This window comes from Osmia lignaria, chromosome 11 (genome assembly GCF_051020975.1).
Source record: "Osmia lignaria lignaria isolate PbOS001 chromosome 11, iyOsmLign1, whole genome shotgun sequence".
Lineage (NCBI taxonomy): Eukaryota > Metazoa > Arthropoda > Insecta > Hymenoptera > Megachilidae > Osmia > Osmia lignaria.
Window position 1 is genome coordinate 1,294,068 of NC_135042.1, and position 20,154 is coordinate 1,314,221.

The 20,154-nt window shown below is 42.2% G+C and overlaps 2 long non-coding RNA genes across 2 annotated transcripts; both read left to right on the plus strand.

Annotated features, from left to right (window-relative positions):
* Window positions 1-9,353: 9,353 nt before the first annotated feature.
* On the plus strand, window positions 9,354-11,717 carry LOC117611334 (uncharacterized). The gene is made up of 3 exons (XR_013063031.1): window positions 9,354-10,563; window positions 10,837-11,097; window positions 11,202-11,717. It is a non-coding gene; the product is annotated as an uncharacterized LOC117611334 (long non-coding RNA).
* Window positions 11,718-11,804: 87 nt separating this feature from the next.
* Window positions 11,805-15,223, plus strand: LOC143305832 (uncharacterized). Its single transcript, XR_013063030.1, has 5 exons — window positions 11,805-12,342; window positions 12,514-12,586; window positions 12,680-12,912; window positions 13,031-13,116; window positions 14,413-15,223. It is a non-coding gene; the product is annotated as an uncharacterized LOC143305832 (long non-coding RNA).
* The last annotated feature ends 4,931 nt before the right edge of the window (window positions 15,224-20,154 follow it).

The window sequence follows — 20,154 nt, forward strand, 5'->3', positions numbered from 1 at the left end:
TGTCTTTGTTTTTCATTCCTTTTCTGAAATTATTATATTTCAGTGAATAAATATTGTATATATAGATCAATTTACATGTCTTTATTGTTCATTCCTTTTCTGAAATTATTAATGCAATGTAGTTTTTATTCGTATAAATTTTATAATCGCGTACGTTATGTGTATTCATCGAATCTGTCGTGGCGTGTGACATATACATTTCCGCCGATCGGCCCTACGTTGTTTCATTCATGATACTCTTTCTGTTTCTATCGCGCTGTCCTTTTCTATGTCCGCCTGGAATAAAATCTCGCTCGGCTCGAGCGAATTCATTTTGCTAGATGGTCAGGATTGTCACAGATGTGGCAACACCGCGAAAGAATCTCTAAAATGATGTGATTCGACAACTACGCCACCTCACTTTCGTTTCTTATTCTGTATAATGACGTTAGATGTCGCACCGTCAAATGTCGAATGTCTCAACTATGTGTTTCCACGATTGCCCGATTCTTTCCAATGGCGCTTACATCGATTCGGAGGAGGCCTCGAAGGAGTCTGTGCCCTTAAGATTACTTGACAGTGAAATACGCCAACAAATTAAACAAATTTTACATTTAATGCCATCCACCTCGAATTCTTTTATCTATACGCCAAAACGAAGCGGCGGATTGGGCATACCCAGACTAGAAAACATTATAAAACTGGGGGTGCTAAAAAGTAGTGTAAAAATTCTAAACTCGGAAGACAGCGCGCTAAAATCTATACTAAAAGACGGAAAAAAAACAAGAACAATTAAAAAGATCGCCAACTCGTTAAGGATTAATTGGCCAACAGAAGTAATGGATATCGAAAACGCTAAAATAAGAATAAAAAGTGAAGCATGCAAGGAATTGAGCGCGCTAAAATCACAGGGCCAAGGAGCCACTGATTTCTATAACGATCCTATTAGCAACTGTTGGCTTCGTTACCCATCAATTTTAAGAGCGGGCAGGAATATCGATGCCCTGCGCCTACGAACTAACACGGTCGGAACAAAGGTTGTATTGGCAAAATCAGAACGAATCGCCGACGTGTCCTGTAGACGATGCCATACGCAGCCTGAAACATTAGGACATATCCTCGGACTGTGTATACATACCAAACCTCACAGAATTAGAAGGCATGATATGGTAAAAAATTATATAGCACAAAAATTAGCAAAAAACTGCGAGGTACATATTGAGCTTACGGTGAGAACGGAAGGTTTCCTATTAAAGCCTGATTTGGTTGTCAAGAAAGGACAAAAGGCACTCATAGTCGACGTTACCGTCCGCTATGGGAATAGGAGTTACCTTCAGGAAGCCAGGCAGGAAAAAATAAGAAAATATAATGTCTGCAGAGGATATTTTAAAAACAAGATGAACGTCAGGAGCGCAGAGGTCATACCTACAGTGTTTGGCAGTAGGGGGGCGGTACCAGTAGCTATCAAAGACGCACTCATTACAATGGGTTTTACTAAATATTAAATCCAAAAAATTGTGCTTACGATATTACGGTCATCAATTGAAATTGTGAATAAATTTATTGATTACGCAAGATAATACAAATTAATGTACACACACGCCTGCCCGCCAAGCAGCCGCACAGTTATTAGTTACACAATTGTAAATAATTGTTTTAATGTAATTTGTAAATATTGTAATACAATTGTAAATATTTGTCAATTTATTAATTTAAATAATTATTTATTTATTTGTATATAGCTATTTATTAGACTAATCAGTATGTATGTTAATTAACTACTTAATCTCAATTATTATTATCATACTTAACTAATACAGCTGTCAACTGCATGCAGTTATATCATATTCCCAACAAGGGGGCAATACCTCGGAAGAGTGTCCGGAGACACAGGTTAAGGTAGCCAAATGCCTCGTCATCTAATTACTGACGCGCATGAATGGATTAACGAGATTCCCTTCTGTCCCTATCTACTTTCTAGCGAAACCACTACCAAGGGAACGGGCTTGGAAAAATTAGCGTGGAAAGAAGACCCTGTCAAGCTTGACTCTAGTCTGGCATTGTAAGGAGACATGAGAGGTGTAGCATAAGTGGGAGATTTTATATCGCCGGTGAAATACCACTACTTTCATAGTTTCTTTACTTACTCGGTTAGGCGGAGCGCGTGCACCGTGGTTTCGACCCGGTTGTCACGGAATTCTAGAACCAAGCGTACAAGAGTGGTGTGAGGCCTTGCGCCGATCGCCGATAGTACTCCGACGTGATCCGATTTGAGGACACTGCCAGGCCGGGAGTTTGACTGGGGCGGTACATCTGTCAAAGAATAACGCAGGTGTCCTAAGGCCAGCTCAGCGAGGACAAAAACCTCGCGTAGAGCAAAAGGGCAAAAGCTGACTTGATCTCGATGTTCAGTACGCATAGAGACTGCGAAAGCACGGCCTATCGATCCTTTTGGCTTGAAGAGCTTTCAGCAAGAGGTGTCAGAAAAGTTACCACAGGGATAACTGACTTGTGGCGGTCAAGCGTTCATAGCGACGTCGCTTTCTGATCCTTCGATGTCGGCGCTTCCTATTATTGCGAAGCAGAATTCGCCAAGCGTCGGATTGTTCACCCGCCAACAGGGAACGTGAGCTGGGTTTAGACCGTCGTGAGACAGGTTAGTTTTACCCTACTGATGACTAGTCGTTGCGATAGTAATCCTGCTCAGTACGAGAGGAACCGCAGGTTCGGACATTTGGTTCACGCACTCGGTCGAGCGGCCGGTGGTGCGAAGCTACCATCCGTGGGATTATGCCTGAACGCCTCTAAGGCCGTATCCTTTCTAGACAAAGGTGGCAACGATATTTCTAGGAGTCTCGTGTGGGTCGAAAGGCTCAAAACAATGTGACACTACTAGGTGGCCAGCCCTTGTGACCGGTCATCGCACGGGCCCCAGTTTGCCGTCCGGGCGTCATCGGATTCGTCGTTGGGATCTCGCCGAACAACGGCCGCGGCACTCTAACGGTCGATCATGGGTACTCCAAGTTCGACGTTGAGACTCGGAATCGTCTGTAGACGATTGGATGTTATATTTCCGGCTTTTTGGCATTGATCATTTTTTTTTAAAAGTGCGAATAAAAAAGCAATACGCCTGTTACGTCGGATCGTCAATAAGCCGAGACTTTTGACGGGACGAGCGGTAACCCGATCAGCGGCGCTCAACTGGAATATTAGGAACGTAGACTGAGATAGGTTGGTAGCGAGAAGGAGCTAGGTGTGGCGTTGGTAAAGTTTAATAAATGTAAACTAAATATTTCAACGAGCAGTGAGAATATATTCTAAATAATTGAACAAGACTAAATCTATACAACAATTGATAATAGACAATATGTTCTAAATAAAATGTGTAATATTTATCAATAAAAATATCAGTCTCTTATCCTAATTGGAAGCGTTGTCAATCCTTCAAGTTAATTCTAGTTTCCCTATATAGTTTACTCATATAAAATCTTAAGCGCGGATCTTTGGGCGAAATTCCACTTAGGTTTGGTATCGCTGGTTTATCTAATGTTAAAGGTGTAATTTCGTAGGTTTCCCGTATATTACAATTTTCGCGGATCGCGCTATAATTTGTTGCAGTTACGAATAATTGATATTTCAACCGATTAAGGGCATTACGATGCCCTGCACGACGAACTCTTTTGAGTGTCATGTATGACGATACCTCTGGAGGTGCGTTCTAGGCCGCAGCGTCTCCACAGGGGGATCGGCAAAGGAATGTTAGATTGAGCTGACGAGCAGAGTAGCCAGCTTCAGCCTCCTCAACCGGAGGTGTGAAGGTGTAGCGTGCTATTAGCCTTCTTCTCGTCCAAGGCCGGGTCACTAAGACTGGCTGGTCTAGGGAATCTCGCTTTGAGTCCTCTTGGATCGAGTATCAGGATTTTCGCCTGCTACTGCCTTGTCCTTGACTTCGTCGTAAGGGGTATATATGTCTATCCTACGCTAAGTTGCTTGTGAGAAAGTACTGGTCGAGCGGCCACCTAGCGGTGACTTCGGTACTACCGCCGCTGTTGGAGCGATCGGCGTGGTGCGCTGGTTGGCTATGGAGTGCTGTGGTTCCTATGGTGGCCGCTAGAGGCGGTGGCGTCGCAGTGGCGGTGGTGGGAAGTTGTGTTGTCTCAGTCGCGTTACGTACGCTGCACGCGGACGTCACACGCCGCTGGAACTTTGAGGAATTTCGGGTCAAAGCAATACGCGGCTGGAACTTGGAAATAATTCATGGCGAAAAGAACACGATCACGTGGTATACTAATATACAACCTAACCTTACCAGCGCACGTAAATAAAACACGAATACAAGATTATTGCAATGAAATTATGTGAAACGCAAAAATATGTATTTTAATATTTTCGTCTCATCGGTTCTGTACGGTTACTACATCTCCAAAAACATGAATAAAACCCATGATCTACATTGATCGTCATGAAAATGTTTTTTTTTGGGAGACGTGTACGTTTCTTTTCATAAAGGAGACTATCTTATTGCGAAAGTCGAAATCGCACGCTCTCACGGCGATTTGCCCCCGTATACGCCTGGGCGTAAGCACGTGCGTCGCCGACCTAGCGGCCTGCCGTTCGGTATTTAGAGGGAGGCACTTTGAAAGCAACACGCCGCTGGAACTTTGAAAAATTTCAGGGCAAACCAATACGCCGCTGGGACTTTGAAATATTTTAGAGCGCAACTAAAGTTCGATATTTTGGCTAAACGGACCGAAAATTTTCATTTATCTCATCACGGACGTTAGTTTAATAGCGTTTAACGATGGATCAATCGTACAGAATGCAAAAATATGATTGTTAAAATTTTCGTCTCATCGGTTCTGGATCGCTGAAAAATCAAAAAAAATATTAATTTTGATTAATTAAATTACAAATGTAGTTTTATATTGTTATAGTCGCTCATTTGTTAATGTTCTATCGTAAGAAAATGCAAAAATATCGTTTGAATATCTTCGTCTCATCGCTTCTGGATCGCTGAAAAATCAAAAAGAAATATTAATTTTGATTAATTAAATCGCAAATGTAGTTTTATATTGTTATAGTCGCTTATTTGTTAATGTTTTACCGCAAGAAAATGCAAAAATATCGTTTTAATATTTTCATCTCATCGGTTCTAGGCGGTTTTTAAATTTTTTAAAATATTAATTAAACCCATGATTTACATGAGAATGTGAATTTATTATGCCGTGCATGTTGATTTATTAATTTTCATGTATAGAACGTTATAAAATGAAAGGATATATTCGACGATATTTTCAGTCTACGTTTTACCGTGCCGGCGGGATGTTACGCTCTTACGGCGGTTTGCCCAGGCGTACGCCTGGGCGTAAGCCCATGCGTCGCCGACCTAGCGGCCGGCCGTTCGGTATTTATAGGAAGGCACTTTCGGTTCGCTCGAACCGGTCGGGAGTAGTGTCGAGCGTGTGACCCTTTTATGACTTCGGTTGAAAAGCAGTCTACCGCTCCTCGAGAATACACTTTCCCGACTATTCTCGTTCCGGTTTTCCGTTGCGGATTATTATTAATCTCCACACAGCATTACCACGGGTCGGTGTCTAAGACCGAATGGCCCATATGTGGTGAGCCTTGTAATATAAGGCTGGTGATCTGTATGCACTTATAAGTGTTGCATACTTGTACCAACTGAGCATCAACTGTCTGTAACCAAAATTGGTTAAAATTAAAAAAGTATAAGGTTGTATAAAATTTGTGAACCAAGAAAGTAGTGTTAGACGAAAATTCGTTCTATCACTTTTAGAAGGGAGACTGTTTAGAAATATTTAAAGTATAAAATACACATAAGTCCACTGAATTATAAATAAAATTCCGTCCCTGAGTTTAAGAAAAGTCAAGAGGTGTCAGAAATAAAATCCTCTCTGATACGTTCAGAGAGGAAAATAAGTATGGAGAGAGATTAAACAGATCCAAACCAAAACACTTCGTGTAAATGTTGACCAAGTTCCCCGGCCCTTCCACTTCAATGATATGAAGAATGGACCAAGTTCCTCTCGCCAATCAAAGTTGTGATACGATGGATGGATCAAGTTCCTCTTGCCTATAAGGGCTGTAATATCGGGAAGGACCAATTCCTAAAGGCCAATGATTGTTGCACTTACCAAATTCAAACTTTACAACCTAGGGAATTTGGCGTAAGGAGCATGGAGGAAGTCCTAGAGGCAATGGCTGCAGAAACGAATATAAACAAGGGAGAGCTGAGTGGTTAGTCACTGAGAAGGGCATACATGGGAACCCAGGTAGCGATAGTAGAAGGGCCTACGGACCTCCTAACGAAAATAAAAGACGAAAGAATAAAAATAGGTTGGGCAAATTGTAGGATTAGACACCTGCCGGAAATAGTAAGGTGCTTTAAATGTCATAATATAGGTCACCTAGCGGCACACTGTGCAGCTTTGCAGGGTGATGAAATTTTATGCAGAAGATGCGGAGAGTTAGGGCACATAATGTCGAAATGTAAAGCCGACAAGTCAAGATGTAGATTATGTGCGGATAAAGGCTTGGAAGGAGCTGCGATAACACACGTAGCGGGATCTATTAGGTGTGCGGTATACAAAGGGGTGGTTAGCGGGGATAGAACCCGAAAACAAAATTCATAATTAATATACTACAGGTAAACCTAAACAGATGTAGGGTAGCACAAGACCTACTAAGGAAGACGGTAGAAGATAAAAAAGCGGATGTGGTTATCATCTCTGAACAAAACAGAAGCATGAATTACTGGTATAACAACGAGAAAGGGGATTCCGCGATGTGAGTTACTACGACGAGTAAAAAGAAAGCTAGCAAGATAAATGTGATCAAACAAAGAAATGGCATGATAGCAATAAACTATAATGATATCTTAATTATCAGTAGTTACATCTCTCCTAATATACATGAAACGGAAACAGAAAATAGTCTAGAAGAAATAGAAGAAGTGATTCGATGCAGAGGTTGGGCGGGTGTCCTATTGGGAGGCGACTTAAATGACAGATCCCCCCTATGGGGAGACAGAGTGTGGAATAAGAGAGGGAAAAAATTGGTAGAGTTGATGGTTAGGCTGGGCATGTCCTCAATAAAAATGGTGGGGGGGATGACTTGTAATAGGGGTAAGGGCTCTAAAGTAGACATAATTATTACGAGTCCTAATCTTACGAATAGAGTAATCAACAGTACAGTCCTGGCAGACATTTCAGGGTCGGACCACTCATATCTCTTCCATAGAGTTAGGTTAGCGGAAGATGGAGCTGAAAAAAGTAAAACAAATATGTTAACTAAAGACGTAGATTCGAAAAAATTTGTAAATAAATTTCTAGACAAGTACTAAATGCGTGCGTGCAATTAGGTTATTGGCCAGAGGAATAGAAGGAGACTCGATTGGTACTACTACCGAAGGGCAAAATACCGAAAAAAAGAAAAAAAAATGATGACAAAAATAATTGGGGAAAAATAAACCCCTCGGACTATAGGCCACTTTGCATTGCTTCGAATATGGCTAAAATCCTTGAGCATATAATGAAAAATAAACTGAACAAAGAATTGCAAAAAAACGACCTCTCAGCAGATGAGTACGGGTTCAGAAAAGGATTAAGTACTGTCCATGCTATGCAAAATGTGATGAGCCTTTGGGATACAGCAAAGAAAGAGGGAAGACATTGCCTTATGATACTGCTCGACGTCAAAAATGCGTTTAACCCTGTGAGATGGAGCAGCATACTGAGAGAACTAAAGAGGAGACAGTTCCCACCAATAATAGTGAACATGGTAAAACAATATTTAACAGATAGATGGTTGATTATAAATGCGTCGGATGTACAAAAAAGGGTCAAAGTGTTCGGAGGAGTACCACATGGCTCAGTCATAGGTCCGTTTATGTGGAACGTAGTGTATGACGGACTTTTGAGAGTGCACAGGAGAAGAGACGTGTACCTTATAGCATTTGCGGATGATATAAATATCATAATTATCGAGAAGGATCTGAAAACCTTGGAAATTCTAGCTGCGCAAGTTATGAACGATCTGATACCATAGTTCACGAAAGAAGGGCTGGAACTGGCTCCACACAAATCAATATCAATCCTTCTCACGGACGTGAGAAGTGTGAGAGGAATCCAAGTGAATATTAAGGGTAGTAATATGGAGATCTGCGTGATAGCTAAATACCTAGGAGTAATATTCGAAAGAAATCAAAAGTTTAAGGAACACATAAAGAAAGTGGTGGAAAAGGCACTAAAATATTCCCTACACTTATACGCGCTCCAAGCGAACACAAAAGGGGCAGGAACTATTGCAAGAATACTTTATTACAGAGTGGTGGAGTCTGTGATAATGTATGCAGCACCGATATGGGAAAGGGCATTACAGTATAAAATGAATGTAAAAGCACTAAGAGATGCACAAAGAGTCCCCTTGGGGAGAATAACTAGAGCATATAAGACGGTGTCCACAGAAGTGTTATGTATACTGACGGGTTTCCCACCCTGGGATTATCTAGTCAGAGAAAGGGCCCGACTGTTCGACAGATACAACAAAGAGACAATAGGACTGGAGGAAGAAAATAGAAAAGAAATAGTTAAAAAGATCAAAACAGCAGAATACGAAAAGACAATGAGAGAATGGCAGGCAGAATGGGAAATATGTACAAAAGGAAGGTGGGTGTTTGCGAATTTATAGCTGGCTTTTGCCGCACTATTATGCCGCTAGTGAATCGGGTTTTAAATAAATGCGCTTCACTTTGACTAGGAGATAGTTTATTTTTTACAAGAGCCGCTTACCGCGGAGGTTGGTGATTACAAGTCACAGTTCGCGCAACTCGTTTAAACGTTGAAAGATACTGTACTCGCTCGCCAAGGATTGTTACTTTAACTGTTCTAATCGCCTTTGTTGTTCCGGCTCCTTTATAGATTCCGGCAGGCACACGGATTTGTTTCACGGAGCTCCCGAGCGCCAATTAGGGGGCTCCGTGACCTTTTTATTGCCTTATTTGGTAATATGTTTCGCGACTTGTCTATGTGTGAGTGCCTGACACTCTTCCGTGCCGGGCCGGAGAGTGGGGCGCGGAGGCCGGGGTCAGGCCCTTTTTTCGTCTCCGCGCTCGACAGTTTTTTGCGATTCTTTTCTTTTTGTCCGGTTTAGCGCGAGATTGTTCTAGAACGGCTTTTATTTTCTGCGATTGTTAGAATGTATTTCCTTTCATTACAATAAATGTTTAATTTAATTATTAATAATTTGTTGGCGATGCTTTCTTTCACAAACATTTCCGCCCGCCTCGATCACTCGTGATCGACCGTGACGCCTGGTCGCTTCGCTTCTATGACAATGTACCGCGCATACTCATTCATTCGCACTCTGTGTTTATAAACAGTCTCATTCATTCTTCATTCACAGGCAGTCTGCATACTTGAGTGATCGGTCTAGTGTACTCGGTTGTCGCCGTTCTTACCCGAATCACTCGCACGAGATTATCCCCGCCCGTGAAAATCTCTGTTACCCTTCCCAAATTCCACTGAGTTGGAGGGAGATTGCTATTCCGTAGAAGAACTAAATCGCCGACACGCAATGACTCGCTCGCGATTCGCCATTTCGTTTTAGTTTGCAGTGTTGTCAAGTAATCCGCGGACCACAGCTTCCAAAATCGTTCATGGACTTTTTGTATTGCCTGCCATCTCGAAAGTCGCGAGTCAGCTACGTCTAACAACGAAGCGTCAGGCACGGACATTAAGTGAGAACCTGTGAGAAAGTGACCCGGGGTTAGTGCATCGAAACTTTCCGGATCGTCACGAAGCGGACATAATGGACGCGAATTGAGGCAGCATTCTATTTTGCAAAGTAGTGTCGAAAACTCTTCGAAAGTGGGGTTAAAGGAGCCTAGTATTCGTTTTAAATGGTGCTTAACGCTCTTGACCCCTGCTTCCCATAGACCGCCGAAGTGTGGCGCACCGGGCGGGATAAACTTCCACTCCACTCCCCGCGTGGCCACATCGTTACAAAATTCGTTATCCGAACTAAGGTTTCGTATTCGCGACCTAATTTCGTTGCATGCGCCTTTAAAATTTGTGCCGTTGTCGGAAAAGACTTTCGAGGGCAGGCCTCTTCGTGACGTAAATCGCTCGAACGCGGCTAAGAATGTGGCTGTGGTATAGTCGCTGACTAATTCTAAGTGTACAGCCCGAACGCACAAACAAACAAACAGCGCAAGGTAACATTTTCGTGTTTTTTGCCCGCGGCCTTGTGAGACGCGGCATGCAAATGGGCCTGCATAATCGACTCCCACAATACTAAACGGGCGACTTGGGGTTACGCGTTCTCGTGGCAAGTCTCCCATTTGCTGCTGTAAGGTTTGTGCGCGCTGTCGAACGCAAATTACGCATTTCGCTATTAGCCCTTTTACTTGGGTTCGCGCGTGAATGACCCAATACTGCTGGCGCAGGGTTCGCAATGTCAGTTGCAGCCCTCCATGCTGCGTCATGATGTGCACGTGCTTCAAAATTAGTGAAGTGACGTGGCATCGCGGAAGTATTATCGGATGTTTCTCCGATTCAGGCAGAGGTGAGTACTTTAAGCGCCCACCCACGCGAATTATGTGATCTTTATCTAAATACGGGGAAAGAGCCAAAATTGAACTTTTAGTTAGCACTCCTTTTGGTTTAGCAAGTTCTCTCAATTCTGTTGGAAAGTGATTAGCTTGTGTCAGTTGAAAGCATTTAGTTTTTGCGAACTGTATTTCTGTCTTCGAGACGACCTTGCCTTTCTCTGTGTTTGGACTTTTTCTGCACGCGTTGTAGAATTTGTACACGTATACAAGTACTCTCAATAATTTAGGCCAGGAAGAGAAACGAGAGAAGATCTCCAACGGTTCCACCTTGTGATCTACGTTTGAAACCACCTGTACCGAACATTCCTCGCCGACCTGCTCGTCCCTTGGAGTGAACCCTTGCTGTGGCCAGCTCTCCGAGGGATCTGACAGCCAGTTCGGTCCACTCCACCAGAGATCATGCGTCCTGAGATCCCTGGCTGAGCATCCTCGCGACGCACAATCGGCGGGGTTTTGCGTCCCTGGAACGTGACGCCACAGAGCCGAAGGTAAGCTCGTTTGCACTTCTGATACTCGGTTTGCTACGAAGGTCTTCCAGTTTCCTGGAAGTGCATTTAACCAATCTAATACAACCTTTGAATCTGACCAACAGACGATGGCATCGAGTTTGACTCGCAACGCCCCAAGAACAAAATTGATCGCCCGACTCAACAGCTCAGCCGCGCAGAGTTCAAGCCGAGGAATGCTCTGCACTTTCAACGGGGCCACCTTAGTTTTTGCATACAGCAGCGTAACCTTTGTTGACGAAGACTCTACTCGGATATACACCGCTGCAGCGTACGCTAAGTGAGAGGCATCACAGAAGCCGTGTAGCTGCACCGTTTTTATCTCCCCTCCTACTCCTACCCATCTAGGAATCGAAATATCTCTTGTGTAGAAGAGCATTGAGTGAAACTTCTCACAATCGCGTGCTAAATCTGGAGGTAAATTGTCGTCCCAGCTAACTTTTGCCAACCACAACTTTTGTAAGATTATTTTTCCTTGAACAATAAAGGGTGCTATCCAACCTAACGGGTCGTACGTTTTTGCCAATAGCGATAAGAATGCCCGCTTCGTATATTTCTTAAGTTCGGGAGTATTCGTATGGAAATGAAAGACATCGGAGGAAGGGTTCCACTGAATTCCTAACACCTTAACCCTTTCGTCATCTTGCAAGGTTCTGCTAACCGCTAACCCATGATCCTCTGCTGGGATATCTTTGAGGAGTGACGAAGAGTTGCTTGCCCATTTCCTCAATTTAAACCCGCCCGCCATGAGCAATCGGTTCAGCTCATCGCGCATGTCTACCAATAGCGACGGATCGTCTGCACCGAACATAGCATCGTCTACGTAGAATTCGTCTAACAAGATGGCTGCTCCCAACGGATACTTTTCGCCTTCGTCTTTCGCGAGTTGTTTTAAGACGCGATTGGCATGAAAGGGTGCACACGCCGTGCCGTATGTGACGGTTTCCAAACGATAAGCTGCTAGCGGAGAGTTTTCTGAAGGACGCCAGAAGATACACTGATATTTAGTGTCTTCGGGTGCTACGCGTATTTGGCGGAACATTTTCGCAATGTCCGCCGTGTATACGAAGCGGTGCCAACGCCACCTAATCAGTATCGCAAACAGATTTGCTTGCAAATTGGGCCCTACGTGGAGGCAGTCATTCAAAGATTTACCGTTAGAGGAGCTCATTGAAGCATTGAAGACTACGCGCAATTTCGTGGTCTGGCTTTCCTGACGCAATACAGGTAAGTGAGAAATAAAAACTTTATCGTTTAAAGATTCGGTTTCCCTGATTCGATTCATGTGACCTAAATCAAGATACTCTTGCAAAAAGGTCTGATATTCCCTATACACCTCGGGATTCTTCCTTACTCGCACTTCGTTTGACTGAAAGATTTTCCTCGCAATATTTGCAGTGTCCCCGACCGTGAGCTTGGGGTTTTTTGCGAACGGCAACCTAACCTCGTAACGTCCGTCGATACGGCGGCGGTGAGTCTCTTTAAAATGGTTTTCACAGTCTAATTGATCACGAGTTAATCCTAACCCCTTTGGAGTCTCCTCTAATTCCCAGAATTTTTTCAGATTTTTATGCAGATCGTCGAGTATCTCAACGTGATGGACTTGCAGCCCCGATCGCAAGCCTCCGTGTGTTGGCCCACACGATCCCGACAGGACCCAGCCAAACACGGTACGCTGCGCGATCGGGGTGCCGGGAGGACCTTTTACCACCCCATCCAGCATAATTTTGCCGTATTCGTTAGCCCCGATGAGTAAGTCAAACCCTTGAAAGTCACTGGGCTTTGGATCAGCAAGAGGTAAGTCGACTAAGTGCTTCCATTTTGAATCGAATTCGAAAGAACTCGGAGTGTAAGAGGTTAGACTCTTTAATACCAGAGCCGAGAATCTAATTTTGGCTTCCTCCCTATCTTTTAGATTACAAGAGGACATCTCTAGTTCGACCGCATGTTTTACCCTTCCCGCGCGGACCCCCCCTATTCCAGAGAGATTTACCGCGACAGGTAATTTTTTGGATTTCAAGTGGTCTGCTATGCGTTCGGTCACACACGTGACCTGCGAACCCTGATCCAGCAGTGCGCGCACGAGAATAGTTCTGCCATTGTCCGCGGTAATTTTGACACACGCGGAAGGCAGCAGTGCTTTATTAATGCGAGAATAAGCTACATGGCACGTGGATGATTGCTCCTTCTCATCCTGCTGAGAAGTGGAGGGTAAATCAGTCTCTGCTGCCTTCTGCTGTGTTTCAGTAGCTCGACCGCTGCTGACATTGGAGTCGACGTTTTTAAAGTGCACCAACGTGTGGTGTTTGCCGTGACAGGCGACGCAGGCTGACTTTGAGAGGCATTTTGCAGTACCATGCCCCGGTTTTAGACAGCGAAAACATAAATGATTCTCGAAAAGAAAGGCACGCCGTTCATTGACGTGTTTCTGCTTAAATTTGTTACAAGTTGCTAAGGCGTGGCTTGCTTTGCAGAATGCACACTTAATAGCACTAGAGTCAGTCTGATGTGACACTATAGACGTGCGTTTATCTGAACTTCGCTTTTTAATCTTTGACTCGTCAGTCTGCGCCGTCTGTTTGCTCGATTCAACCGCATCAAACGCGCGTATCCGGCAGGTTATGAATTCGTCCAATTCTGCGAACGATGGCAGCGCGGTGCTGCTCCCCAATTGAAGTTCCCAATCATTCAAGGAAGCGCGGTCTAATTTTGAGATTATTAGAAAATTGAAAAGGTCATCCCAGCTTGCTACCGGTCTCCCCAAATTAGTTAATGCTTGACGAACATCGTTCGCCTTATCTCGCAGGTTGCGCAATTCCTTGGCAGATGGGCGGTTTATATTGGGTATTTCTGTGAGCGTTCGCAGATGTGAGTGGACTATTAGACGCGTGTTATCGTACCTTTTTCTCAGGAGTTCCCATGCTGTGGTGTAATTTGATTCTGTTACCGCGATATTCTTTAGAGTTAAGGCGGCTTCGCCCGAAAGACTGGATTTTAGATAATGAAGTCTCTGTACCCCTGTTAGTGCAGCGTTCTGATCTACCAATGCCAGAAATAAGTCACGATAATTCTCCCACTCATGGAAGTCTCCTGAGAAGGTCGGCATTGTAATTTGCGGTAATTTAATTGAGTTCACGACGTTTTGCGAATTAGCAACGTGACTTTCGTCAAACGACGACTGCGCGACCGGCGGAGGCTTTAATTTCGCGAGGTATTCGTTAAAATAATCGCACGCTTCTTCAAATATACAAGATGTTTCGACAAATAAATCTTTGACAAAGTACTCATCCTTTGCAGTTGCTTCCTTGTCTGCCAGCGCGAGGATCTGCATGTGCTGCTGGACGAACTTCTCCCAGTATCCCCGTAGGTTGCTGAGCCTGCTGCTGGTGACGGTTGTGGTTCGCTGCGCCTTTCCCAGCTTAGTGAAGTTGTCCACTGCTCGGCTGATGAGACCCCTGGAGGCGGATTGAGCTGCGTACAGCTCCTTCAGGGACAGATCCTTGGAGGCCATGTCGGTTGATCGACTCCGTGTAGCGTGTTGGAGGGTGTCGCTGCTTCAGTGAAGCCCAGGCACCTTTGCTGGCAAATTTGTGCGTCCCGGTATAATCCGGTAAAGGGTGTCGCTGCTTTTGAAGCCCAGGCACCGAGTTTTAAGCACAAACTGCACTCCCGATCACTATATCCGGCTCGAAGGACCACTTTTACTGTTTGCGAATTTATAGCTGGCTTTTGCCGCACTATTATGCCGCTAGTGAATCGGGTTTTAAATAAATGCGCTTCACTTTGACTAGGAGATAGTTTATTTTTTACAAGAGCCGCTTACCGCGGAGGTTGGTGATTACAAGTCACAGTTCGCGCAACTCGTTTAAACGTTGAAAGATACTGTACTCGCTCGCCAAGGATTGTTACTTTAACTGTTCTAATCGCCTTTGTTGTTCCGGCTCCTTTATAGATTCCGGCAGGCACACGGATTTGTTTCACGGAGCTCCCGAGCGCCAATTAGGGGGCTCCGTGACCTTTTTATTGCCTTATTTGGTAATATGTTTCGCGACTTGTCTATGTGTGAGTGCCTGACACTCTTCCGTGCCGGGCCGGAGAGTGGGGCGCGGAGGCCGGGGTCAGGCCCTTTTTTCGTCTCCGCGCTCGACAGTTTTTTGCGATTCTTTTCTTTTTGTCCGGTTTAGCGCGAGATTGTTCTAGAACGGCTTTTATTTTCTGCGATTGTTAGAATGTATTTCCTTTCATTACAATAAATGTTTAATTTAATTATTAATAATTTGTTGGCGATGCTTTCTTTCACAAACAGTGGGTGTATGATATCATACCAAATGTACGAGAATGGAAAGCGGAAGGTACCCCACCGCTGAACTACCATACAACACAGGCTCTGACGGGTCATGGCTGCTATGGTACCTTTCTAAATAAGATCAACAAAGAAGAAGATGCAAAGTGCTGGTTTTGCGTTGAAGAAATCGACGATCCGGCACATACACTCTTCGACTGCGCAAAATGGAATGATGAAAAAAAGAAACTAGAAAGCGATATTTACCCAGAGAGGTGGTACAAAGATAACATGGCTACACTATTGAAAGACAAAGATTTACATTTTCCAGTGAGGAATTTAATAGAGGAATGCCTTAAGGAAAAAGAGGAATTCGAAAATAAACATAGAAAAAAGATAAGAAAAGAGATGCAAATAAGAACTCACATGGAAACGGGCAGGGCTCGAAAGGATTAAACGTCAAAATAGGTGAAGAGTTAAGTTAAAGAAACGAATATGCCAGCAGCCTGGCACTTTATAGTGCATAGAATAATGCCGACGTCCAACGGGAACACCTAAAAATAAAAAATAAGAGATAATATAAAAGATAATAATAATAATAATAATAAACAATAAAAAGGAAGAAGAGAAAAGGTGTGGAGTAACAGTTGGGTCTCCTGTCCCTTCCTCAGGACACAGACAAAAGAAGTAGAGGATATTAATAGCACCGTGAAAATTATACGATGAATCTCTTACCTGAGAAAAATCATTGCTGCCAGGACGGTCAATACCGCTCGGGCAATAGATAGGTTAGTACTGTATTTATTTATCAATTCCCAATCGGGATTTTGAGGCGCTTTTGATTAGGAGCGGTCCCGAACCTTTACATAAACATTTCTCCTCTTGCAGCACCTGTATCAAAATATAATATCAAATAATGAACTATAAAAATATAATGTAATATCAGACTTTACCAAACTTTATCAACACTTATACCCTATGCACTTATCCTACTATACATTTAGATTGTAACTATACTTATAATACTGCCGCTGTATCACATTGCCTCCCGTGTTTCCTACCATACCTACTCTTGATTTCCCTTTTTCCTTAATCTATCAGTCTTACACTGCACACCACCCCCCCCCCCCCCCCCCCCATTTACTTTCCTGCCTTTCTCACTCCTACTTTCTTTCCTCTTTTACTTTTCCTTTTCCATTCCCCTTATTCTCTGTCCTATTCTCCGCATAGATGCACTGACTTTAAACTGAAAATACCAACTAAAAACTAAAGATACTCTTTGGCCATAAAACAAAAATCAGAAAACAAAATATTAAATTAAACTACCATACTATAATCCTACAATTAACAAAACAATAATCTATCTTATCAAATTAACCTAACTTAACTTAAATTGTCCATGGTTTTGTACATACTTTTCTGGCCTCAACTATTCTATTCTTTGCTTAACTTATACTAAACTCTTAATTCTATGATTTCGCCTTCTTCTTGCTCTTCTCTTCGCTCTTCCCTTGTTTTCTCTATTCTCTTCCCTTTCCCTCCTTGTTCCTTTCTTCTCCTCCTTCGTCTTGACCAGTCTTCATCGCTTTCTCGATCCTGTCCCCCAGTATTTCCTTTCTCCATCCTCCTTCCTCCTCGCACCATACTAGCTCTTCTCCTTCCACCCAAATTCTTCTATTGTTATATACCACCCATCTTCCCCTTGCCCTCTCTTGTTTCGCCTTCTCCTTGATTAGCCATTTGACCTTTCTTTCTTCTTTTGAAAGGTCCTCATCCACCTCCACACCCCACCTTTCCCAGATTCCATTTCTCATCCACACCATTTCCTTTCTTCTTTCTTCTTCCTCCAACTCTGTTATTACAATTCTTCTCCCCCCATCCCCTTCTCTCCTTTCCAAATTAGGCTTTTCTTTCTTCTTTCTCTTCTCATCCTCTCCATTCCTCTGATTTTTTCGTTTTCTGTTCTCTTGTACTTCTTTTCTTCCTCCTCCTTTTTCTCTTTTTCAGCTACTTCTTCCCCTCTTGTTGTGTTCTCCGCTCTTGTTCCGCGCTCTTCCACCCTCCATTCTCTTAGCTCCTCTCTTAACTTTTTTATTTCCTCTCTCAACTTTCTCATCTCCCACATTTGTGTTTCTCGTGAGTCCATTTCTTTTCTCTCGTCCTCTTGTCGTTTCCTCGTCTGTTCACAGTTTATAGTTCGCACTTTCCTTCCCGTTAACTTTACCACGCTTGCGCGCGAACCTCCCTGGCTATTTCCTCGCCGCCTGAATCCCTCGTGGTTCAACAGTGTTGCCAACCTGCTTTCAATAGATAGGTTAGTAATTCCATCATTAGGCTAAAAATAAATGAGTATGAGTTAGTAAAGAGGGAAGAATATAAGTCACCTATTCAGCATCGGGTAACGAGGCCAGAAAAGGAGACTAAGATAGTAATACCTTCGGAGCAGACACCAGTGGTCTGTGAGACGAAGCGGTTAGATTAAAAGGGGAAACGCAAATAAATAAAGGAGATTATGTACAAATGTAGACATGAAGGCTTAACCTATACAGGGCGGGATCAGCCAGAGTGCCAGAAGATACTTACTGACTTACTTACCGCTTGGTGGAGTATTCATATTTGTATATAGTTATTAAGCTATCTAGCATATTAAACACTAAATAGCTTCAGTACTATTTGATTGGGTGACTATTAGTTTATTTATTTTATTTATTTTATTTATTTTATTTATTTTATTTATTTTATTTATTTTATTTATTTTATTTATTTTATTTATTTTATTTATTTTATTTATTTTATTTATTTTATTTATTTTATTTATTTTATTTATTTTATTTATTTTATTTATTTTATTTATTTTATTTATTTTATTTATTTTATTTATTTTATTTATTTTATTTATTTTATTTATTTTATTTATTTTATTTATTTTATTTATTTTATTTATTTTATTTATTTTATTTATTTTATTTATTTTATTTATTTTATTTATTTTATTTATTTTATTTATTTTATTTATTTTATTTATTTTATTTATTTTATTTATTTTATTTATTTTATTTATTTTATTTATTTTATTTATTTTATTTATTTTATTTATTTTATTTATTTTATTTATTTTATTTATTTTATTTATTTTATTTATTTTATTTATTTTATTTATTTTATTTATTTTATTTATTTTATTTATTTTATTTATTTTATTGTAATGTCGCGGAGTTCTCTCTCCCACTGAGTCCTCGGCGTACTTTATGTAATTTGATCTACGTTGTCAGGTAGATAGAGGTTCTCACTTACCTTTCGCTGGACGAGTAGAACCTATCTATGGACGGAACCTGTGGTGGTGTGTCGTCCAGGTGTTGGAACGGTAGGGTAGACGTTCGAGTGAAGATCACGCACTTTCGATCACAATGAATGTTTATTCGTTACTGGTACAGTTCTTGATTCGCGCACGTTTACAATCGAGTCTTACAGAATCTTGCTCTGTCGAAGCCCTGAGCTTCGTAGCAGAGTCATAAACGCTAGACTTAGTTAATTTATTGATATTACCGGAATCTTGCTCTGTCGAAGTACTGAGCTTCGTAGCAGAGTCGTGTAGATTCTAGAGTGTCGAACTCTGAGCGGTACTTCGCGGATTATCTTCGCGGATTTAATGATTTTTAGATGGTCTGAGTGATTTAGTCTGATCGCGATACTTTCGGTTTCGTACTATGTTGATAAGTCGATGAACCGTTTAGATGTACTGATAAGAACTGCGCCTATGAGAACTTCTTACGAGAACTATTGGTAAAATTTGACTGCGTGCGGGCGGGCCCTGTCGCGTTATTTTATATTGATAAATGAGGTCGACATTTGATTTGGCAATTCGGGTGAACCACCTCGTTCGGATCGTCAGCGTTCTCGCCGTACGACGACCCGGCTGAGTTGCTCACTCAGAATTTGCAGAACGATGAATTTGGATGGTGCAATAGAAGTTTAAAGAATTTGGTTGATGAAATAGAAGTTCCAAGAATGCGTCGCAGGACGTGACAATACATATGTTGTACTGATTTGAATTGTGAAATCAGTTACAAAATTAAGGAAACTTATGTTTATTTATATGCATATAGAATGCGTCACAGGACGTGACACCTGGCCGCCTAGATTGTTGCATATCGGTACGATATCAACAAGTAGATTTGAGGAGAAAAAAAAAATATTTTTTTTCTTTTTTTTTTTTGCAGTTATATTTGTCCAAATTCATAGTTTCTACCTTTATGAGTTAGATGAGGTTTTACAAATTTGAGGTGAGTGTAATTACAATATTTTATTAGTTGGTGTGAATTTGTTGCGCTGAGTAATTTTTGTTGCTGGTGTTTCTTTGCGTTCGCGGATCGGTGTATTACAAAGAGTAAATGGTTTTTGGCTGACCATTTACTTCCCTCCCCGCTGAGATTGAGGCGGTAGGGGTGCGTAACGTAACTCTAGTGCGTGTACTAAATAATCTTGTAGACCGACACTTCTGGGCTTGTTTTATTAATTTTAAATTTAAGGTTTCTAGAATGAAATTGGTAATTCTTGGAATTTCTATTGTGGCGGGTACACGCTGAGACAGCAAGTGTCTTGCATGCGCTGGTTCCTAGTATTATCGATGCTTCGTCGGTTAATGTCCCGTCTTTACTTGGAAATTTTTGCGCATCTGGTGGGGTGTTTGATATATATTTCGGTTGATCGGCTGGTCTCGTCACTTGGACGAAAAGAAATTTTTCCTGTTCAGACCG